This window comes from Phoca vitulina, unplaced genomic scaffold (assembly GCF_004348235.1).
Source record: "Phoca vitulina isolate PV1807 unplaced genomic scaffold, GSC_HSeal_1.0 scaffold6, whole genome shotgun sequence".
Lineage (NCBI taxonomy): Eukaryota > Metazoa > Chordata > Mammalia > Carnivora > Phocidae > Phoca > Phoca vitulina.
This window is the reverse complement of record NW_022589709.1, coordinates 28,890,920-28,916,296: the sequence shown is the minus strand read 5'-3', so window position 1 is coordinate 28,916,296 and position 25,377 is coordinate 28,890,920. Positions and strand designations below refer to the sequence as shown.

Genomic DNA, 25,377 nt, shown 5'->3' with positions numbered 1-25,377 from the left:
TCTAATTCACACTGTAAAATAAAGAATTGTGCTCCGGGTGTGAAAAGAGTTAGGAAAGTCAGAATGTGATTGCATATCATCCATGCTCTGTGAATGTTGAAGAGCAGAAGGAAAGAAAACTAACAGCAGCATGAGAATTTGTCCTTATGGAGCTGATATAAAACAGTTTCAGGCATAGTTATGTAGAGATGTGATTTATAATTCAGTTTACAGGCTATATAACATGCTAATTTAAAATAGGGGATCTGGAGTGAGAATATTTTAGTTAGGCCCCTTAACAACTGTGACCTTGAACATGCTACTGAACCCCTATATGTCTCAATTTTACAACATGGAGTTGTTTTTGAGGATTCAATGAGATAATCCACTTAGAATAGTGTCTGGGACTTAGAAAGAGTTCAACTAATGTTAGTTGTTTTTATTATTTTTCTCATTAATAAATTATTACCAGTGAGATTCTATACTGCAAGATATGAGTGCTGGCTTTTTTGTTTGTATAGAACTGCTTGCTGGTTCATTAGCATTAATTCTTGATAAATCTAACCAGTGGCTATTAATACACATTAAATCGTTACTTTGAGTGGATGAAGACCTAATTTCAGACATTGACCTAGTGCATGAAGTAAATCTATTCATTAGTGTTTTCTAACTTTCCTTATCCAAGTTTAGCTAGAATCATCAGAATCAGAATACATTCTTAGAAAAAGCCTGGGATAGCAAGCTCCCTTCCACATATTCCTAAACCCTGAACTCCCCAACCATTGTACATTTTGACTTCTGATGATCTCTGAAGACAGAAAAAAAAAATAGCTGTTTTTCCCATGCCATTTAGAGTGAAGTCATTATACCACAAGCAACAATTACTCATAAATGAGTGATAATATAGTGGCCTTACAAAATTAAGGAAATACTAACATTTTGGTTTTTTTTAGGTTGTAGGTGAATTAGAGTCAGTATTCTTTTTTTTTTTTTTTTTTTTTTTTATTTTTTTTTTTTTTTTTTTTTTTGGGAGAGAGTGAGAGAGAGTGAGTACATGAGAGGGGGGAGGGTCAGAGGGAGAAGCAGACTCCCTGCCGAGCAGGGAGCCTGATGCGGGACTCGATCCAGGGTCTCCAGGATCATGACCTGAGCCGAAGGCAGTCGCTTAACCAACTGAGCCACCCAGGCGCCCTAGAGTCAGTATTCTTGATCAAGCTTGAGATAATTTCCAAAGTATTACACTATAGAGAAGGCAAATATTTATTGAAACAAAGAACAGAGCCTTGGGAAATTCTGCAGGGATTAGTTTGAATGCTTTATATTTGAACAATGGAATAAGTATCATTGACAATAATTGGCAATTAATACATTCTATAAAATACAGCCCAATTGATTATGCACCTAACAATGAAATGTCTATGTATGTAAGCGCAAAGTATCCTCAATTAACATTAATACCCTTTCAGCCTGTCTATTTATACAATGTGTAATATACTACTGATTGTATGAATCATTAATTAATTGTACAGATTGTATTAGTCATTAATTGATCATTAATCACTCTCAAACACTGGAATGTTAAAATTCTCCTTGAACAGTTTGAAAATCCCATATGTACAACTCTCATTCACGCCATGCTGAAGTTGGGCAATGAATCTATTATAGTTGCATTTACTGAAATTCATAAAATTCAGGTGGCTTTCTTTATGTCAGATAGAGTTTATCAGTGGCCACAAATGACAACAGTTTTATGTGTAATTATGGCATTATGGAGTCAGACATGCACTTCTCTCTCTCTCTTTTTTAAACATATAATGTATTATTTGTTTCAGGGATACAGGTCTGTGATTCATCAGTCTTACACAATTCACAGCACTCACCATAGCACATACCCTCCCCAATGTCCATCACCCAGCCACCCCATCCCTCCCACCCCCATCAACTCCAGCAACCCTCAGTTTGTTTCCTGAGATTGAGTCTCTTATGGTTTGTCTCCCTCTCTGATTTCATCTTGTTTCATTTTTCCCTCCCTTCCCCTAAGATCTTCTGCCTTGTTTCTCAAATTCCATATATCAGTGAGATCATATGACACTTGTCTTTCTCTGATTGACTTATTTCATTTAGCATAATACCCTCTAGTTCTATTCACATCGTTGCAAATGGCAAGATTTCATTTTTTGATGGCTGCATAATATTCCATTGTATATATATACCACATCTTCTTTATCCATTCATCTGTTGATGGACATCTGCACTCTTTCCATAGTTTGGCTATTGTGGACATTGCTGCTATAAACATTGGGGTGCACATGCCCCTTCAGATCACTACATTTGTATCTTTAGGGTAAATACCCAGTAGTGCAATTGCTGGGTCGTAGGGTAGCTCTATTTTCGACTTTTTGAGGAACTTCCGTACTGTTTTCCAGAGTGGCTGCACCAGCTTGCATTCCCACCAACAGTGTAGGAGGGTTCCCCTTTCTCCCACGGACTTCTCTTTTATGTCAAATCCTACCAGAGACATTGTGCTTTGAGAACTTTGGTGTGGATGACTTAGAACTTGACAGAAGACTATGGAACAGATCATAGTTTGGGTTAACAAGACCTTCGTAGTGGCTTTTATTGATTACTTTCATTTGCCAAGTTGCTGTTGGAGCATTTCTTATACTGAGCCAAGGATGGAGAAATAAGGCACATTTATCTCATGCGGAGGTTTATACAACCAACTACATTAGCTGTACAAATTGGGGGGCAAAGAGCACAGGGTTAATAAAACTCCTCAGGTGATCCTTATGTCTCATATGTGTTCCAGCTTATTCCTCTTGCAAATTTTTTTTGCAGAGCTACAAAGATAAAACAAAAGGGATTGACATACATATCACCATGACCTTTCTGTCTTACACATTGATGAAGAAGGTAATGAGCAGTAAAACAGAGAATGAGTAGGCAGCAGAAGGGGAAAAGGGGGCTCACAGTCATCTGCTAGCACATTAGGCTTAGTATAATCATAAATGGACTGCTTTTGGATAATCTCTTTACAAATTAGATGAGGGCATATGTCTAATTTTTTTTTCTGAAAACACTATAAACACCCCCCCCACACACACATCCCATAGTGCACATAATACAGGCCCTTCCAAAGTGGCTTGATTACCTTCCACTGAATTATTCCATTAGTAAAGAAGCTTTCGGGCGCCTGGGTGGCTCAGATGGTTAAGCGTCTGCCTTCGGCTCAGGTCATGATCCCAGGGTCCTGGGATCGAGTCCCGCATCGGGCTCTCTGCTCCTTGGGAGCCTGCTTCTCCCTCTGCATCTCTCTCTCTCTGTCTCTCATGAATAAATAAATAAAATCTTTAAAAAAAAAAAAAAAAAGCTTTCATTGCTTTTGGGCAAGAGGGCAGGCATGGTGAGAGAATGTGGTCTGCTACTTAGTGACAATGTACGCTCTGCCTTTATTTCATGAGGACACACTGAGCAAAGACTACTACAACAGATCCTCCTGCCTAAATGGACTTCGATTCAGGAAATATCAGGCCAGAAAATAGGGGAAAGATGGAAGAAATGGTTATCAAAGGTACTAGACATTTCCCTTCAGAAGTCAATGTTAAAGTCTGGGTTAGCGTAAATCAGAGGTGGAGATTCTGAAACAGAAAGAACAGAATTGAGATGATTTTGTTGATGCTTCTTGTTTTTCACATTCCTTTTGACTCATTTATGAGAGCTGCATTTTTGCAATGGGTTTTTGTAATGTGCCTCTTGCGATGTATGTGTTTGTGTGTGTGTGTGTGTGTGTGTTGATTAGTGTTGTGTGTGGACAGTATCTGTTGGTGTGTGTGTTGTGAGTAGTGACTGTGTGTGTGTGGTGGTTGGTGGTGTGTGGTGGTGGTGGTTGTGTGTGAGAATGGTGGTGAGTGGATATATGTGGAAGAGGCTATTGTGTGGGTTCTTGGGAAGTGAGGTTTAGCTTCTGTCCAGGCAGGCTACTGGATTAATATTTGGCCATTTGAACAAATGAACCTTTGGCATCCTTAGTTTATGGGGAAGCACAGGTCAGTACTGAGATGCTGGCTCTTTTCTTTGAAGTCTTTATTGCTAAGCAGTGCCTGTGCCAGTGAGATTCTGTGGTAAGTTCTGAGGAAGTCCTGAGCCTCCTCCCAAAGCAGCTGCCCTTGAACTCTGGTTGCTGGGGAACCCCTCCCGCTGAATATCTTTTCAGTCTGCTTTAGGAGGAGAGAAGGAATGAATGCGAGGGAGAAGGAGAGGGCTAGGGAGAGACAGGCGGAGAGATTCCTGCCTCTGTTCTATGCATCCCTAGCACAATCTGGGCTTTCTCTGGGGATTCTCCTTGACCATGAGAGTAGGTGGGGCTCACAGAGTATCTCTGGAGGCACTAGTGATTATTCCCACCATCTATAAATGAGCTGAGGACTAACTAAAGTGTTGCTGGATGGCATCACAAGCTGGCAAAGAACAACCTTTTGACCAAACTTATCTGGGACAAAATTAATCTTTTCAATTCTTGACTAAAAAGTCCTGCAACAACTCAAATCCCTGATTCATACTAAACCACAGTATCTCCCTTTGGACACATAATAACCATATATATATATGTATATATATATATATATATATATTTATATATATGTTTTTGGGTGTTTTTTTTTTTTTTTTTGAGAGAGAGAGAGAAAGATAAAGAATGAGGGTGTGGGGAGGGGCAGAGGGAGAGAGAGAGAGAATCCCAAGCAGGCTCCACACTCAGCATGGAGCCTGACCTGGGGCCCAGTCTCACTACTCCAAGATCACAACCCAAGCCAAAATCAAGAGTTGAACGCTCTACTGACTGAGCCACCCAGGTGCCCCTTAGATGATAATTTTTTTAAATAGGTGGAAAAGGAAAGGATAGCCTCACTTTTTGTTCGCTGGTATGTATACAAGGTAACTCTACTTCCGTGATAGCAATGGCCAGAGTACTGCTTTTTGATTCCGTGACTCTGTTATGTCCTCAGAGGTGTATCCAAAAAAATCAATGTCAACTGGCTTTAGAGGAAAATGCTTTTAATGGGCCTGTTGTAGCCTGGTCTCCCTGGTATGCCTGATCAATGTCTCTGCACATTGATAGAAGCACTGTGACTTCTGCAGCCTGTTTCTGAGCAAACCATCCCAGGGGCTTGGATGCTTACAGAGGTCAGATAGATATTATAAATGCATGCAATAATTGGCTATATGACAGTAGCTAATATGGGGGACTGTGTGAAATCGAGAAATGTCTCTCTCATATAAAGAAGGTAGCTGCTATTTGTCCCAGTCAGTTGATACCCTGAGGAAATGAGAGCCCTGTGTTGTGGGAACATCTCTTAAGGTTTCTCTCCATATCTAGTATAAAAAACAGACTAAGTTGGGGTCACATACAATTAAATTTGTGAACAGGTCATCCTGAAGAATCCTCTCAGGGAGGAGCATATTAGTCTCCTAGGGCTGCCATAACAAAATACTACAGTCTGGGTGGCTTAACAAGTAGAAATTTATTTTCTCACAGCTTTGGAGGCTGTTATTCTAATATCAAGGTATCAGCAGGTTAGTTTCTTTGAGGCCTCTGTCCTTGGCTTGTAGATGGCCACCTCATTGTGTCCTCACCTGGTCTCTTTTTTTTTTTTTTTTTTTTAAAGATTTTATTTATTTATTTATTTGATAGAGAGAGACAGCGAGAGAGGGAACACAAGCAGGGGGAGTGGGAGAGGGAGAAGCAGGCTTCCTGTGGAGCAGGGAGCCCGATGCGGGGCTCGATCCCAGGACCCTGGGATCACGACCTGAGCCGAAGGCAGACGCTTAACGACTGAGCCACCCAGGCGCCCCCTCACCTGGTCTCTTCTTCATGCTCTGGCATCCCTGGAGCTCAGACTTTTCTTTGTGTGTCCAAATGTCCTCTTCTTATAAAGACATCAGTCAGATTGGATTAGGTCCTGCCCTGTCAGTCCTATTTTAACTTAATTACCCCTTTAAGGACTCTGTCTCCAAAGATAGTCACACTCTGAGGTCCTGGGGGTTAGGACTTCAAGATATGAAGTTGGAGTTGGGGAGACACAATTCAGCCCCTAACAAGGCAGCACCCCACAGTCTGGGTTTTTCAGAGGCAGGCAGCTTGGGCATCTGTGTCCCATTCTCCTCATTCAGCCCAGTAGACAAGTATGTATTATAAACAAGGAGAGAGCAACTCCAGCATCACACATGCAGTGACTTAATTGATGGTTTAAGCTTATCCCTAGACAAGAATCCCCCAAAAAACTTGTGATTAATGCAGATTATAAAGGCTCGCTAGAGAGAGTGTGGAAGTACTTAACTATTGCAACAGAATCAACTTTTTTTCATAATTGTGAGCCTTATTCCATTCTGGAGATGGCATTGTCCTTAAATAGTTAGTAATTGGTACTTCGGTGCCTCTGGCATTTGTTCTAAGCACAGCTCCTATCCTCTAACACAAAGCATCTGTGGTGAGAAATGGTGGTTTATATGCTCTGTCTGCATGTTGCCACCGTCTTTGAAGTCAATAAATGCTTAGCCTTCCAGATAGAGGCTCCCACACGGATGATGAGAACAACTACACAGACTACTTTTTCCAGGAAGTAAAGATGAGTTTAACTTTTGTGGGGAAAAAAAGAAAAAAAAAAGTGTAATAGAAATTAAATATCCTAAGGATGTGCTTGGAACTCTTCACTTAAAAAAAAAAGTGCATGTGCTTTTTGTTGGGTGGGATGAAAACCAGTAATATTGATCTGATAACTCAAGAATTTGGAACCAAATATTTTCACTTCACGTTTCTATAACTTGGTTCACTTGGTTACTGAATGAATCAGAATGCTTTTGTAAGTGATGAGGCATTTTTGCAACCCTATGGGTAGACATCATGATATGGCATCACATTTGGAGTCCTAGGAAGTAGAGTCTTCTAAAAAAGTCATAGGTAACAAACGTCAGGGAGTAGAGACTTGGCCTAAGGTATTCTCATCAGTTTCTCCACTTAAGAATTTGGAATTAGGTTCAGAGACTTTAGTTCATCCCTGTTGGAGATGAGGTGATAGAAAAACAGGGTTTTGGATGTGTGTATCCTATTTGGGCCATGTGCATCCCAAGGTAGAGAAGCCCTATCTGCAGAGAAGGAGAAGAATAAAGGAGACAAAGCAAGAGATGAGGAGATGGGAACTTCTTATCTTCTAGGGCCATGGTGACTGTCATCACAGTTCCTAACTACCATGTTCTTTCTTCTTTCCTTGCCTGGTGTGGCTTAGGGATATTTTCTGCCATCTGGGATCAGTGAAATACCCATGCATCTTTTTAGTAAGTACCACTATTTGCTTAAGAGTGGTTGAAATATCCTGTTTCTTAGAATCAAAATATATCCCAGACCAAGAAAGGTAATCAATTAATTGTGAAAATCATTATCATCCAATTATGAGTAACCATCCCAAATTGATCAGTTTCTTCCTTTCTTGGAGATGACCTTTGTAGTCACTGTACCCTCAATTTAAACCTCCAAGTTATGGAGACATGAATATTCTAATTTTTACTTGCTGGTTTATATTACTTATAATCAGATTTTCTGTGGTTTGAAAGTTTTATTTCTGAAGTATGGGAGCCAAGTATGCTAATTTTAATGCTATAGTGTTTACACACTGCTGGTCCATATTAGAGCCTCAATAAGTAGCTGTGGACTGATTCATTTTGCCTTCTTTTCTAAGTCCCTTGTGCGGCACAAAGCTTTGCATTGTTGGGTAATACACTTGGCCTGGCTTCTAGTGGATACTGATTCGCTCCATGCTGTGAAATGACTATGTTAGAATTGGTGCAATGAATCTATCAACTGCCTGAATTCAGATACTGTCAATGCATTTCACATTTTTTATCTCTTTTCTTATTCTTCTGCTATGGAGGATTGCCAAATAGTCCAGTCCAGAGAAATTTAGGGCTAGATGAAGATTCATTTTCTTGGGTAAAATGTGGGATAATATGCTGTTTAACTAATGACATGGTTTGGGTCTCTATTGCATCTCTAAAATCACCTAGTGTATAGACAGTTGGATAATCAGGGTCAGGTTTAAAGTAGACCTGCTATCACTGTCAGGTGTGAAGCCCATGGGATTCTTAACACCAGAAATGGAGTCTGATGCACTTGTCCTTTTGAAGAAAACACCCTCCAATTACTGTGATTTGATAGTTTTGCCTTCAGCTCTAGAAGCTCCTGCCTGGTAATTAGTGGTACAGCCTTAGGGCAGCTTCTGCATAGCTGCTACATGTACTTGAGGAAAGAATCTAGCCGCCTTGAGTCAGAGCTTTCTTAATGCCTTTATTTGTCCTTTTTACAAAGAAAGATATAATCTTGCATTTATATAATTAGAAGTGGCATGTGCACAACAAGGTGAGTGCACTTAACACTACTGAACTGCACACTGAAAAGTGATTAAGAGGATAAGTTTAATGTTCTATGTATTTTACTGCAATGAAAAATTTAAAAAAGATAACAACTGGCTCATGATCTTATTCTTACCTATATGTTGCCTGAGGTCATAGGCAAGTGTTGATGTAGGCTAAAGTGGGCCCTTTGGTTTTAAATTTATATTAAATGTTTTCTTGAATTAGCACTATCCCTCCATTCACCTTGAATGCTAAATATTCTCAAACATCTTGTAAATACCCCAGCCTTCCTCCTGTCTGCTTTGCTTCCATCAACATTTATTGAGCATTTATTTCTGGAACCAAAGGATTCCAGAAGCAGGATGTGCTCCCTGCCCTTAAGAAACTATAGACTGGTTGGGATGACTGACAAGCAAACAGTAGGGCACCAATTCTAAGGCAAATATGTATGTCTACATGATGTTTAGGAAAACCTGAGAGGGGCATCAGCCAAGTCTGTGGCGGGGGTAGAGGGTGGACATGCAGGGCTTGGTGGAGGAAGTGATGCCGAGTCGGGAAGAGTGAATAGGGAGTAGCTGAATGAAGAAAGGAGAGCATGGCTTTGCAGACAGAAAGAAAACCATGGAAGAAGGTGCAAAGCATGAGGGTGCATGAAATACTGCAAAGAATTTTATATCTTTGGTGACTAGTATTTATGTGAGAAGGAGCTGGGAACAGGTTAGGGAAGGTGGGGAAGTGGCAAAAAATGAGGCCAGAGAAATAGACAAGGTCAGACCCTGGTATACTGTGCTCAGGAGATTAGATTTTATCCTAAAGTTTCCCCTAAATATTTGGGGGTAGAATCATTGATGGAATTTAAACAGAAAAGGACATCAGATTTTTGGTTTGAAAAGATCACCTTGACGGTGCTACAGGAATGAATTAAAAATGAAAGATACTGGATGACTTTTCAGTAATCCAGATGAGAAATGACAAAGGTATGAACTAAAACCGTGGGCCTGGGGGAGAGGGAAGGGAGTTGAGAAATGTGGAGGGTGACTAGATAGGAGAGGAGTGAGGATGAAGAAGGAGGAGTCGAGGATGAGTAGTTATTTGAGTACCACTGAAGATTTGTGCATGCAATATATGGAAAGCCCCTTCCTCAAAATAACTGTAGTGACTAATAGTCATGCTCAAGTATTTAGGAGTTAAGTGTACAGATGTCTACAGCCTACTTTGAAATAAGATGGATTGATAGAAAGCTAGATGGAATGATATGTGATAAAGCAAATATAGCACAAGTGATAGAGTAGAATCTAGGTATATAGGTATTCACAATTCAATTATTTCAATTTTTCTGTAAGATGGATAATGTTCAGAAGAAAATACTGGGGGGGGGGAAATGTTGATCCTAAATTAATTTATGCAGTGTGGAGAAGTTATAATACAATTTATTATATAAAACAATTACAAAATAATTCAAGTTACCAAGACCACACCCAGTAACTTGAAAACCCCATCACATGTACTACTCTCATAAAATATAGCATTTCTACACTGTGACTGTATTGATAAACTAACAGATATTTTACTTTAATCTGTTTGCTCTTTTGAGCCATGCATATTTTCCCCCAAATAGCTAGTAGGCAAATGACTGGAAAAAAAAAAACAAAACATGCCATTGCTCTGGATACCAATAGGTAAAATATATAAAATATTGCTTACTGCAGAATATGTTACTCCATTTAGAAACCAGTATAATTGACTTTGGGTACCATGTATAAGATGGCAATTTTAAATATTTTTGAAAAACAAAGAGCTTCCTGATTTATTATATGACAAGGGCACTTAAGCAAGGTAGGGAATCTGGACAACAGAATAGATGTGGGGTAAAGGGGCATAGGGAGAGAGGGTTATTTTAGGCTTGGACATACTGAATCTGAGGTGTCATAAGTATATGGTTTTGGAACTCAGAGGAAGGTTCTTGATGGAGGTGGGGAGTCATTGGAATATAGCCAGACGGTCACATGGATGAGGCCCTGGGAGGGAGGTAGAGTGTAAGAAAAGATGACCAAGATTAGGGCTCTGGGGAAAAGTTCAGAGAGATACAGAAGCCAAGCCTTCTAAGGGGACTGGGAGGGCTCATCCAGATAGGCAGGAGTAGAATGCATGCACACGAGGAAGAGACAGAGAGAGACATCACAGACCTGAGGGAGTAGTGAGTCAGAAGGAAGGAATGGCTAGCAGTGCCGAGTGCTCCCCTGACATCAAGGCTAAGGAGTAACTCCTGGGTTTGGTGGTTCTGAGTGATCAGACACCTTGTAAGAGCAATTCCAATGAAGAGATGGATTCAGAGGATGGGATATAGTGCAATAAGGAGTTGAGGAGCAGACAGGTTAGAATTTGGATACAGCAAGTGTAGATCATTCTTTAAAAAAGTCTGTATGGTGACTAACATAACATAACAAAATTAAATTAAATTAAAAAAGATAATACTAAAAAAAAAAAGCCTGACTATGATGGATTGAAATAAACAATTTTTTTTTTTTTTTAATAAGATCAGAACGCAAGTATGTCTGAGGGGGAATATCCTTGGAAACAGATGAAACAAACAGAAGAGAAGTTGGTAATAATTGAGGCCAAGTGCCTGAATGGCTGTGAGGGTAAGGAACCCGAAGCCAGGTGAAGAATATAGGCCTGGATGGGGCTAGGGACACCTTCCTGACCTCCCACTGAAATGAGGAAGAGGAGGTGAGGTTGCGTATGGATCATTTCCTTTCCTGGGTGGTGAAGAGGGCAAACAGGAAGGTGAAGAAGCTCTAATTACGGGCATCTTATTTTTTCTGTGAAGTACCATATGAGGCGACCAGATTCAAGTGAAAGGGGGAGCGGTTGGGGTCAGGGCTTATACAGTTGGTTTGAAGGTAACTATCATGGAATTGTGAGCAGGATCAGAATAGAGTCATGGAAAGGAATGCCAGGTCATCAGAAGGCAAGGTTGGGTAGTTTCCTCCAGGAGTTGTCTGCTACTTAGATGTAAGAGACCTCTCTCTAGCCAGTTCCACTCTAACTGCTCATCAGCTCTCAGCTGCCTTTTGCTTTGGGTTTAAGCATCATCATCATACACAGAATGTACCGGAGGCTGACACTTTGCCTTGTGTAAAGGGCTAAATATTTTCCACTTGTACAACTCACAACAATGAGAAAATGAGTTTAAAGATGTTTTCCCCTGAAATCTCATTTGAAATATACTCCTTTTTGATGTTGGTACCGTAATTAGATTGGCCCACAGACAGACCTGACCACTTAAGCTGGACATGATCTAGCATCTCTGTTATATTTTACAGCTTGTCTCCTTGGGCAGGTAGCATATTCTGGTTCTACAAGCCTGAACGTTCTTTTATGGGGAGACATGTTGCCCAGTCTAACCCTCCTCCCCAGCTCCTACATATTCGGGTGGGAGTCAAGATTTCACAGCTTTAAATCAAGATCTTATTATTCACCTTTTATTTTGCTACTGACCACCTGTCATCCCAGTGTTCTTTTTGGACAAGTCACCTCCAGTCCTCATCTCTACTTTCGGAGATATGGTTGCAAGGTAGGAATCAACTCAAAGGCAGGGTCAGCCTCTGGTATGTGGCTTCCTATGTGAGTCCTAGATGCTTCATTTTGATACCTTGCTTCTCATGTGGCTTTCTTCTCAACCTCAGCTTCGGCTGCAAGTCCTTCTCTGAAATTCCTCGAAGTGAGGAGCCTCTCAGTTTCTCCACTGACAATCACCCCAACTACTACTCACTGGCATCCAGAAAAGGCCACCACTGAGTCTTTCCTGAGTCACCACACTCAGGAGACAAAACTTGTTTGAGTCTGAACTAACCATCGCTTGGTTTCCCATGAAGCAAGATTAGTAAATGTTTCAGGAACAGTAGTGAAGTATTGAGTTAATTCTGTGGAACTCAACATAATTTGTTGCTTATTTCATTTCCGTTTTGAAGATTTAATCCCATTCTTTAGATTTGGTCAGCCATTTGGTGAGTTCCATTTCCCTACCTTCTGCTTACTAAAAGGTGCTCCTCAGGGTCCCAGGCAACATGGCAAGGCAATAAAGAGACAGATGAATCACAGTACCGGTCATCAAAGGTGCTTATGGTTTGGTGAGAGACAAGCTAACAGTTAAAAGATAGCAGTGCTTTTTAGAAGATAGGGTACAGAATAATCAACTGGAAGGCAAGAAAAAAATGCAGATTGCTGAGCACATCCTTAGATGTATTCTATAGAGCTACCAAAGAATTTGTATTTTTAATAAGCATGTAGGGGTGGGTGGGCTGGGCAATGGTGGAGGTGAGTCTGATGCAGATGGTGTGAGAACCACACTTGGAAAAGCAGCACAAGACGATGTATAAGGGTTATAGTAAAGGTATCTGCCCTGGGTGCTCTGGGATCAAAGGAGGGCTGACAGGCTCAGCTGACGGAAGTGGTTATAGGGTGGGGAGGCTGAGGAAAGGAGGTTTTATTGTTATGACTATATTGTCCTCTCACATAATCTGTAAAGATGAAGTCATATAAATCTCCTTGACCTTGGCCCTTTGTCTCTAAAACCCCTCCTAAAGTATTTCCTCCTGGATCTATAGTGTGCACCCTTTTCTCTTAGGTATGTTTTTACGTTTTTACTAAACACATCGCTCTCTGTAGCTTCATGGGTTTCATGTGTCTCTTCCCATTTCTAGACATGTACTTTAAGTAGCAGTTTCCTCCAAAACTGAGTTTCCCCTCCTCGGCTCTTTATTTCTCCATTTCAATGACTGTATATGCTTTTTGTCTTTAACAAACAAGCTCTTTTCCTTAATTCAGAACTGAAAATATAACCCTTACCTCACTCAGACCGTGAATGCATTGTTTGTCTCTATCAATTTGAATGTAAGTTGTGGGGTATTTTTTTGTGATACTGTACTGCAAAGAAAAAATGTCCAACCGAGAACAAAACATTTTCTTTCTAGAAATCCATTAGCTTTAATGGGTATCAGTCTGTAGTTTTTACCCTTGGGAACTTTGCTGAGCAAGGACTACATAAGCAGACTAGGTTAGAGTAACTAATGGTGAGTACTATGGAAAGTTATCACAGGATAGCTTAGCACCTTTACATTTGTGTCTTTGAATTTATACTTTGATGTGGAGATGTATCACATGCAAATCTTTATGTAGTTAGTCTCTCAAACAAGTCATCACTGAGAAATGAGAAACAACGTCAAACCTTTTTTTATATCCAAGTATTATTTCCCTCATATTGAAAGGTTGAAATACAGAGACAAAAGTTGTGTTATCTTGGCAGGAAGGAACGATATGAAAAAGTTGTGTCATCCATTTTATGAAAGAAGACATTATGAACTGAACTCGGTTCCCCTAAAATGAATATGTTGAAGCCTTGACCCCCAACGCGACTGGATTTGGAGAAAGGGCTTTTAGGAGGTAATTAAGGTGAGATGAAGTCACGAGGGTGGTATCCTCATCTGATAGGATTAGTGGTTGTATAAGAAGAGGAAGAGGAAGAGAAAGAGATTCTCTCTGTGCTTCTGCATGGAGGACAGGCCATCTGAGCATGCAGTGAGAAGGCTACCCTCTGAAAGCTGAGAAGTGAGACCTCAGGAGAACCTGACCATGCTGACACCCTGATCTCATACTTCGAGGTTCCAGAACTGTGCGAAAATACATTTCTATTGTGTCAGCTACCCAGTCTATGGCATATTATTATGGAAACCCAAGCAGACCAGTACAGAAGATACACTTGGCAGCATGGGATTTGGATCTGGGTTCTCATTCTGATTCTACCACCCTTAGATCCTGTGGTTCTAGAAGTGTCATGGGACCTCACTTTTTTCTCTGCAGCATGAGGGAGTAAGACTGACTGACTTCAAAGATAATTTTTAATTTTTGAAATCTTTGATTCTAATTACATAAAATGCACTGCTTTGTTGAAGATGGTATAATATTGAGCTGGAAGCAAACTTCAAGGCCTTTTTTACTAAGTCCCTCATTCAGTGAAAAATGAAATTAAGTCCCCAACGTATTAAGTGATGCACCTTTCCCAATGTCACACTCATATTCCTGACAGTGCCTAGACATGTAGACATTCTTCGTTCCTCTTTCTGTTACACTGCTGAGTGGGGTGTCAGCTGTTAAGCAGGATTAGTGTTTTCTATCATGGACCTCTTTTATTGGGAAAATGTTAGTAAATTAGAAAATACCATGTTTTTCAGAATAAAGCATTTTTTATTGTATTGTGGCAATTTTTGATGAACGTTTGCTTTTAAAGTTACCTAATATTGCATTTAAGTATTTTTCTCTAAAAATTAATAAGTAATGCCAGTAGACATATATAGCAGTATTTTTAATAAATTATTTAATAAATATTTTAATAAAATAATTAGTTTTTAAAAAAAAACATGCACATGGTAAATAATTAAATAATATAGATGAGTTTACAATGAAAAGTAAGTTTCTCACCCATAATTCTCCATTCCTAATTATTCTCCCCAAAGGCAAAATCTTTTAGCTTTTACCTTTTAAATCTCTTTTGAAGACTATCTTGATAACTTGAGAGCATGTGCTTTTCCTGTGTTCTTCCATACATCAATAAACTGCATCCATAGACTTCCTATTAAGAAAGTTGAGGGGGCGCCTGGGTGGCTCAGTCGTTAAGCGTCTGCCTTCGGCTCGGGTCATGATCCCAGGGTCCTGGGATCGAGCCCCGCATCGGGCTCCCTGCTCGGCGGGAAGCCTGCTTCTCCCTCTCCCACTCCCCCTGCTTGTGTTCCCTCTCTCGCTGTGTCTCTCTCTGTCAAATAAATAAAATCTTTAAAAAAAAAAAAAAGAAAGTTGAGGTAATGACTCCCATTGTCCATCTCCATCTCCCATACTAAAGTTTGTTATTAATATTATTTTTGTTTTTTCTAAACCTTTGTAATTTTTAAATAATATCAGAAAACTCAGTTTGGGGGCAGGATTGTTTGATTCCTTGCTTTCTAAAATGAGTACATCGAAGTAGTAGAACTCCTACTCTTTTCTCACTTTTTATTTCCTATTTCAACACCCTTCCCCAATCAGCTACACTTCTGTTTTTACATTGTCAAGGTTAACATTTACATCCCATTCTGCAGCCACAAATGTGTTCCAGCTTGTACAGAACAGACCTTGAAGCTCAATGTTGAAAACTGATAAAACAGTGTGTAATATTTTATTTTTAAAGAATGTTTTGGAACCCCAGATATTCTGTACAAATGGATTTTCTGCAAAAATGGAAATTGAAAATTTGCCCCTTAGGCAATCCTGGATTAAAAAATTACATTTATTTGAATTATGATGGGAAGTAAATATGCCATTATTCTCTGCTTTGCTTTTAAAAAATGACTTAGCATATATAAAGTGTGAGAAAGGGTGTTATGAATATCATTTAAATAATTTTTTAACTGTTAATATTTATAAAATCAGAATTTCTGGTTTGGTTCAAAAGGTATGATTAGACACTGCATTAAATTGTATTGTTTCAGAAGCCTTGATAGTGATTCTTTGACAACTGCTTTACTCATTAAATTCCGTAAAATTCTACCTTTCATACGCTTCTGCCATGTGAAGCTTAAAATTATTCCAAGTAACCAAATCAGAACCTCACTATAAATCATCCTCAGAGTCACACCAAAAAAACTGTTATTGTTGAAGTATAATTACGATAGCTGGTTTGGGATGAAGGGAAGGTCTTAACCTTAATAATCTCCCTGTACTAAATTCTCTTATGTCCAGTGAAGCTTGTAGGAGGTTTCAGTGGGCTTTGGGTCAAGTGTGTCTGTATTTTTAATTATATCAACAACTCTAATACATTGCCTTTTTTTGTGGTCATATTTCCAGTATGGTTGCTAGGGAGTTATTTGTATAGCAGGGACTACAAGTCTCTATGCCTTTTTGATGAAAATATGTTCTTGAGCTTCCTTGCCTATTTAGCATTTCATATCTTGCAGACATAAATCCTGGAGCTAAGCTTAGCTCACACAGCTCTGTATATTTTTACTTCCCCAAGGATAGTTATATCATTTCTGAGGTAAGAGGATCAATACGGAATAGGGTTCTCTAAGTAAGGGCTAAACCAGCACCAAATATAGCCCTGATGAAGCATTTAGTGGCTTCCTGTTTGTGATGTTCATCAAAGCTATAAAGCTGACTAATACCAGGATTTGAGCTCTGCAGAGGACTATATGGTCACAAAATATCTGAGACAGTCTTCAAACTTGTCATAGTGCCTGAAGGTTTCTATTTTTACAATAGATTGAAGTGGAATTTCCTTTTAAAGCCCTTAACTCCTGATTAAATCACATTTTTCATTATGACAGAATTTATTATGAACTAATGTCACTATATTTTGGTAGATTCTTCTAGATTATGAACTCCTGGAGAGCATTCATTATGCTTTATTTTTAAAATATTTTTTACAGTGTACTACAGGATGCTTCTCGTACATGAGAGTTTTGGTGAGCACTGCTTTTCTGCCTGGCACAGTGCTAATCAATTTAGATGCATTATTTTCTTTAATTCTCACAACAAGCCCATGAGGGAGGCACTTATTAGCCCCATTTCATGGATGAGTAACTTAAGGAAATGAGAGATTAAGTCACTTGACTAGAGGCAAATAGCTAGGTAGATGATAGAGCCAGAATTGATCTGTGTGCCTGAACTCTTCCAGAATGTTGTAAAGTTGGAATATGCGGTATGCAGCCTTTTCAAATTGACTTCTTTCACTTAATAATATGAATTTCAGTTTCCTCCATGTCTTTTCATGGCTTGGTATTACTTTTAGCCCAGAATAATATTCCATTGTCTGGATGTACCACAGTTTATTTATCCATTCACCTGCTGACAGACATCTTGGTGGCTTCCAAGTTTTGGCAATTGCGAATAAAGGTGCTATGAACGTTTGTGTGCAGGGTTTTTGTGGCTATAAGTTTTCAAATTCTTTCATTAACTACCAAGGAGCACAATTGCTGGATTGTATAGTAAGAGTATGTTTACTTCTGTAAGAAACCACCAAACCATCTTTCACAGTGACTGTACCATTTTGCATTCCCATAAGGAATAGATGAGAGTTCCTGTTGCTCCACATCCTCGTCAGCATTTGGTGTTATCAGTATTCTGAATTTGGACCATTCTAGTATGCATGTAGTCATATCTCAATATTTTATTTATTTATTTATTTTTAAAGATTTTATTTATTTATTTGACAGAGAGAGCACAAGCAGGGGGAGCAACAGACAGAGGGAGAAGCAGGCTCCCCATTGAGCAGGGAGCCGGGCCCAGGACCCTGGGATCATGACCTGAGCTGAAAGCAGACACTTAACTGACTGAGCCACCCAGGTGCTCCATCAACATTTTAATCTGAAATTCTCTGACATGATGTTGAGCACTTTTTCTTTTTTTTAAGATTTTATTTATTTATTTGACAGAGAGAGACACAGCGAGAGAGGGAACACAAGCAGGGGGAGTGGGAGAGGGAGAAGCAGGCTTCCCACAGAGCAGGGAACCTGATGTGGGGCTCCATCTCAGGACCCCAGGATCATGACCTGAGCCGAAGGCAGACGCTTAATGGCTGAACCACCCAGGTGCCCTGATGTTGACCACTTTTTCGTATGCTTATTTGCCATCTGTATATCTCCTTCGGTGAGGTGTCTGTTCAGGTCTTTGGCCAGTTCTTTTAATCTGGTTGTTTGCTTTCATATTATTGAGTTTTAAGGTTTTTTTTTGGTATATTTCAGGCAATAGTCCTTTATCAGATTTATCATTTTGCAAATATTTTCTCCCTGTCTGTGGCTTGTCTTTTCATTCTCTTGACATTGCCTTTTTCAGAGCAAAAGTTTTTACTTTTAATGAAGCCCAGTTTTCCAATTATTTTTTGTATGATTTGTTTCTTTGGTGTGGTATCTATAAAGTCATTGCCTTACCCAAGGTCATCTAAGTTTTTCTCTGTGTTATCTTCTAGGAGTTTATTAGCTTTGTGTTTTACATTTAAATCTGTGATTCATTTTGAATTAACTTTTGTAAAGAGTGTAAGGTCTGTGTCTAGATTCTTTTTTTTTTTTTTTTGCATGTGGATACTCAGTTATTCCAGTGCTGTCTGTTGAAAAGACTGTCTTTGCTCCTTTGTCAAAGATCAGTTTACTGTATTTATGTGTGTTTATTTGTGGGTTCTCTACTTTTTTTCATTCATCTATTTGTCTATTGTTTTACCAATACCACACTGTTTTGATTACTGTGGCTTTACAGTAAGTCTTAAGGTTGGATAGTTTCAGTCTTACAATTTTGTTCTTCAATATTGAGTTGACTATCCTGAGTCTTTTGGCTCTCCATGTACTCTTTAGAAACAATTTGTTGATATCCACAAAGTAATTTGCTGGAATTTTAATTTGAATTATGTTGAATCTATAGGCCAAGTTGGGATGACTGACCTTCTTGACCATATCGAGTCTTCCTATCTATGCAAATGAAGTTTCTTTCCACTTATTTAGTTCTTCTTTGATATCTTTCATCAGAGTTTTATAATTTTTCTCATATGGATCTTGCACATATTTTATTAGATTGATACCTAAATATTTCCTCTTCTGGGGTGTTAATATAGATGATGTGTTTTTAATGTCAGATTCCACTTGTTAATTGTTCGTGTATAGGAAAGTGCTTGACTTTTATTGTATTCTTCAGCCTTGCTATACTCACTTATTAGCGTGAGAAGTTTTTTGTTGTTGTTATTGATTTCTTCAGATTTTCTACATAGATGATCATGTCATTTGTGAACAAAGACAGTTTTATTTCTTCCTTCCCATTTGGTTTACCTTTTATTTCCTTTTATTGTCTTGTTGCATTTGTTAGAACTTCTGGTACGATACTGAAAAGCAGTGGTGGGAAGGGAGTTTCTTGCCTTGTTCCTAATCTTAGCTGGAAAGCTTCAAGTTCCTCATTATTAGGTATGATGCTGGCTGTAGATTTTTTGTAGATGTTCCTTATTAAGCTGAGGAAATTTCACTCTATTCTTAGTTTCCTAAGAGGTTTTTTTTTAAATCATGAATTGGTGTTGGATTTTGTTAAATCCCTCTTTGCACCTATTAATATGATCATATGATTTTTCTTCTTTAGCCTGTGGATGTGCTGGATTACATTAATTGATTTTTGAATGTTGAAACTGCCTTGTATTACTTGGGATAAATTCCATTTGGTTGTGGTGTATAATTCTTTTTATACATTATTGGATTCAATTTGCTAATATTTTGTTGATTTTTGCATTGGTGTTCATGAGAGATATTGGTCTGTACTTTTCTTGTAATATCTTTGCCTGATTTTGGTGTTAGGAAAATGCTTATAAAATGAGTTAGGAAGTATTCCTTCTTCTGTCTTCCAGAAGAGATTATAGAGAATTACTATAATTTCTTTCTTAAGTATCTGGTAAATTTCACCAGTGAAACCATCTGGGCCTGATGCTTTCTGTGTGGAAGCTTATTAATTTTTTTAATTTTTTAAGTGGATAAGGGACTATTCAGGTTGTCTATTTCTTCTTGTTTGACTTTTGGTAGATTGTGTCTTTCCAGGAATTGGCCCATTTCATCTCGGTTATCAAAGTTGTGGGCATAGAGTTATTCACAATATTCCTTCATTATCCTTTTAATGTCCATGGGATAGTGATGTCCCCTATTTCATTTCTTATATTAGTAATTTGTGTGTTTTCTCCCCCCCCCCCCTTTTTTTCTTAGTTAGCCTGACTAGAGGCTTATTAATTATATTGATCTTTTCAAAGAATCTGCTTTGGGTTAATTTTCTTTATTGATTTCCTATTTTCAGTGTAATTGATTTCTGCTTTAATTTTTGTTATTTCTTCTGCTACTTTGGATTTGATTTGCTTTTTTTTTTTTCTGGTTTTTCAAGTTGAAACTTAGATGATTGGTTTTAGATATTTCTTCCTTTCTAATATATGCATTAAATGTTGTAAACTTCCCTCTAAGCACTGCTTTTCATTACGTCTCACAAATTTTGATAAGATACTTTCATTTTCATTTAGCTCAAAACATTTTTCAATTTCTCTTGAGATTTCTCCTTTGATCCATGTATTATTTAGATGTGTGTAGTTTAATCTCCAAGTATTTGGGGATTTTACAGCTATCTTTCTGTTATTTCTAGATAATTCCATTGTAGTCTGAGAGCAGACATTGCATGATATGTTCTGTTCTTTTAAATTTAAGAAGGTGTATTTTATGGCTCAGAACGTGGTCTATCTTGGTGCATGTTTCACGTGAGCTTGAGAAGCATATGTATTCTGCTGTTGTTGGATGTCAATTATATCCAGTTGATTGATGGTATTGTTGAGTTTAACTATTTTCTTACTATTTTCTAGCTGTTAGATCTGTCAATTTCTGATAGAAGGGTGTTAAAGCTTCCAACTATAATAGTGGATTCATCTTTTTCTCCTTGTGGTTTTATCAGTATTTGCCTCATGTATTCTGATTCTCTTTTGTTAGGCACATGCATGTTAAGGATTGTTATGTTTTCTTGGAGTATTGACCCCTTACAATTATGTAATGCTCCTCTATTCCTGATAACTTTCCTTTCTCTGAAGTTTCTGTCTTGAAATTATGATTGCTACTCCTGCTTTCTTTTGATTAGTGTTATGATGGTATATCTTTCTCCATCCCTTTACTTTTAATTTACATGTGTCTTTATATTTAAATTGGGTTTCTTTTATAAAACATATAGTTGGGTCTGTTTTTTGGTCCACCCTGATAATCTCTGTCTTTTAGGTGGTATATTTAGACCATTGACATTTAAAGTGATTATTGATGTAGATGGATTAGAATCTACCATATTTGTTATTCTCTACTTTTTACTTTTGTTCTTTGTTATTATTTTTGTCCTTCACACTTTTTCTGCCTTTTTTGGTTTTAATTGAATAGGTTATGTGATTCATTTTTCTCTCCTTTCTTAGCATATCAATTAAACTTTTTCTTAATTTTTTTAGTGATTGTCCCAGAATTTATAATATACATTTACAACTAATCCAAGTCCACCTTCAAATAACACTATACTACTTCATGGGTAGCATGAATACCTTATAATGACACAAATCTTCCTAATCCTTCCATTATATATATATATATATATATATATATATATATATATATATATATATAAATATATATATATATAGAGAGAGATAAAAATTTCTCTATATATATATATATATATATATATATATATATATATAATGGAATACATTGTTACTATCATTATTTTGAACAAATTGTTATTTGTTAGATCAATTAAGAATAAGAAGAGTAAAAGTTTTTATTTTATCTTCACTTATTTCTTCTCCAGTACTCTTCCTTTGTTTATGTAGATTCCAGTTTCTGACCTATATTTTTAGATAGTTTGTGATGTGGTATTTTTTTCTTCTTTCTGAATAACTTCTTTTAACATTCTTTTAACAGATTTACTGAAAACAAATTCTCTCAAATTCTCTCAATTTTTGCATGTCTGTAAGTTTTTGTTTCTCTTTTACTTTTGAAGGTTAATTTCACAGGGTACAAAATTCCAGTAGGTTGGTGACTTTTTTTCTTCTCAGCACTTTAATATTTCACTCCACTTGCTTCTTGCTTATATGGTTTCTGAGAAGAAGATGGATATAATTTTTATTTTTGCTCCTTATTAGAGTTCTTTTTCTTCTGGCTTCTTTCAAGAAAATAGCTCTGATTTTCTGAAATTTGAATATGATATGCCTAGATGTTTTTTGTTTGTTTTTGGTTTTATTTGGTACTTGTTCTGCTTAGTGTTTTCTAAACTTCTTGGATCTATAGTTTGGTGTCTGGCATTAATTTGGGGAAAGTTCTTAGTCATTATTGTTTCAAACATTGCTTCTGTTCCTTTCTCTCTTCCTTCTCCTTCTGGTATTCCCATTATGTATATTGCATCTTATGTTGTTGCCTCACAGCTTTTAAATATTCTGTTCTGGGTTTTTTCCCAGTCTTTTTTTTTTTTTTTTTCTTTGCCTTTCTGTATTGGAAGTTCTGTTGTCATATTGCTAAGCTTAGATATTCTTTTCTCAGCTGTGTTTAGACTACTAATGAGCCCATCATAAGCATTTTTTCATTTGTTACAGTGTTTTCGATCCTTAGCATTTCTTTTTGATTCTTTCTTAGAATATCCATCTCTCTGCTTAAATTATCCATCTGTTCTTGCATGTTGTCTACTTTTTCCATTAAATCCCTTTGCATATTAGTCATAGTTTTAAAAAAATCCCTTGTCTGATAATTCCTGCCTTATCTGACTGTGGTTCTGATGTTTGTTCAGTCTCTTCAAACTTTTTTACCTTTTAAAATGCCTTGTAATTTTTTTCTTGAAAGGGGGACATGATATAGTGGGTAAAAGGACTGTAGTGAATAGAACTTTAGCAATGTAGTGGTCAGATTTGTGGGGAGGGGATGTGTATTATAGTCCTATGATTGGGTCTCAGTCTTTTGGTGAGTCTCTGCCCCTGAGCTTTGAAATTTACCAGTGCCTTTCAGTCCCCCATTGCTTAGGTGTGACAGGATGGCTAGAGAATGCTGGAGTTGGGTATTTCTCTTACCCCACGTAGGTTAGTTTCTGATAAAATCCCAACAGGCTAGGGTGTGGTGAAATAATTTCTCCTGAAGGCAAGTCTTTTAAATAAGAACAGAATTCTCTTATTTCAAGATGGTTCCTTTTCTTCTCCCCATGATGGAATTCTCTAATATTTTCTTTGTGGATCTAGTAAAGTTCCTAGAGGTAAAACCCACAATGGTGGGTGGGCACTCCTCTATGACTGGGTCACCCTGGAGTTTTTAAACTCTCAGTTGTCTACACTGAGTCACCACTAATTTGCAAGTAAATTTCAGGTTTTCCTACCCTTGCACTGGTTCTCTCAGAGGTTTCTGCTTTGGTAAGTTGTGATTCACTGTATCCACCTGGTTGTGTCTCCCAGTTTGGGGGGCAACAGTTTGTCCTGTGACCTCAAAGCGCTGATGGATATAGGAAGAATTGTTGATTTTTCAATTTGCTCAGCTTTTTTTCTTATTAGGATGAAGCAGTGACTTCTAAGCTTCTTATATCCTGGACCAGAAACCAGGAAGTCTGCCTGAACTCTAGATAATCTTTGTGCCCCATATTGACACACTAACTATTGGTTGACTTGAATTCTGGGTTGTGGTATCTTAGTCTGGGTTATTTAGGAAGTAGAGCCTGAGTTAAGGTCTTATGTGTTACTATTTTATTAGAGAGTTCAATCCCAGGGAGCAAGGGGCAGGGAGGGGAGTGAAAGAAAGAAAAAAAGAGCAGCCCATACGAAGATGTGTTATGAAACTGACCACTGCCTGGTATCAAGCCTGATTGACTATTCAACTTCAAGAGGTCTTGGAAAGGCCATAGAAATGATTACATTTCAGAAGAATATCTGGGGTGGGCTGATAGTAAGAATTTATCTGCTGACTCAGTCTCCTATTCATTACAGTTTTACTCCATGGTTTAACTCTTTTACCATGCACTTTTAGCTTGTCCACGTTTTGGCAAAGAAATCAGTTCCATGGTGTCTTAATTTGGGTTCCCTTGAAAGAAGAGCTTGAATAAAGGCTTGGGGTTCAGGTAACTTATTTGGAAGGTGATCCCAGGAAGCAAGAGTGAGGGAGTTGGGAGAAAGAGGGAAGGAGAAAAAGACAATATAAAGGTGTTTTATTGAGGTCCCTGTTGTAAGCAGTAGGAGCTCTATTCCACCAGGAATTCTGAGAGGCAGTCTGTACATTTCTCAGAATTGTATAACCATAGGATGGGAGGCTGGGACATTTACCTACTGTCTCCCATCCACCATTTAACGAGAGTTGCCCTGGGGGCTAATACCTCTCTTCCCATTCTGGGCAGTGCTTACATGTAGACTGAGAGGACTTCTGGGATTTTGGAGAAGCCTTCTAGTTTGAAAAGCAGGAATTTGAAAAGTCAGCATGAGCCTGAGCTTGTATACAACTGCCTATCACAGAGGTGGGCCAAAGAACTGTGCCATGGATTATCAGATGCCTCAGAGAACAGGGAAGCCTTGGGGCAGATGGTCAGGGTAGTAGTTTTTTTTTGTGGGATAGTGTGAAATTGGGCCTGCATAATGGTGCTGACATGCTGATTTTGAGTAGCTCACATTGTTTATGTGGTCACTAGGCCCTGTTAAAAATATTTGCCCAGGGTCTAAAATGAGTCTCTTCGTATGTGCTATGGTGAGCGCTGTGAATTGTGCAAGACTGTTGAATCACAGATCTGTACCTCTGAAACAAATAATGCAATATATATTAAGAAAAAAAGAAGAAGAAGAAGAAGAAGATAGCAGGAGGGGAAGAATGAAGGGGGGAAATCGGAGGGGGAGACGAACCATGAGAGATGATGGACTCTGAAAAACAAACTGAGGGTTCTAGAGGGGAGGGGGGTGGGAGGATGGGTTAGCCTAGTGATGGGTATTAAAGAGGGCACGTTCTGCATGGAGCACTGGGTGTTATGCACAAACAATGAATCATGGAACACTACATCAAAAACTAATGATGTAATGTACGGTGATTAACATAACAATAAAGAAATTAAAAAAAAAAACATTTACCCTAGGGGGAGCCCTGCCTCTGTGAAGCAAGTTGGTTAATTGCAGTAGCTGGAGCTGGAACAGAAAAGTAAAAGCGAGAGGACTTACAGTATCATACAGGAGGTAACTGATAATCCTTGGTTGGGTGCTTCTTCAGAAAAGTTTTTTCCAGAGGAGTTTAGAGTCATGTTTCTCTATACATAGAGAATAACATTTGTAAAAATTTTATAAGTGAGTCATCATGTGGGGTAGATTGCAAAATGTGGTTGCAAATTCTTTTCATCCTGGAATGTATATTCCCTCCATTCAGAGTTGGACTCTATTTCTCTACTCTTTTGAGTCTGGATTGGCAAATAACTTTTTCCTTTTAGTCT

The 25,377-nt window shown here is 38.2% G+C and overlaps 1 long non-coding RNA gene across 2 annotated transcripts in view; it reads left to right on the top strand.

Moving 5' to 3' along the window:
- Window positions 1-25,377, top strand: part of LOC116632198 — a 142,097-nt gene that overhangs the window by 30,245 nt on the left and 86,475 nt on the right. The gene's annotated exons all lie outside the window — the stretch shown is intronic.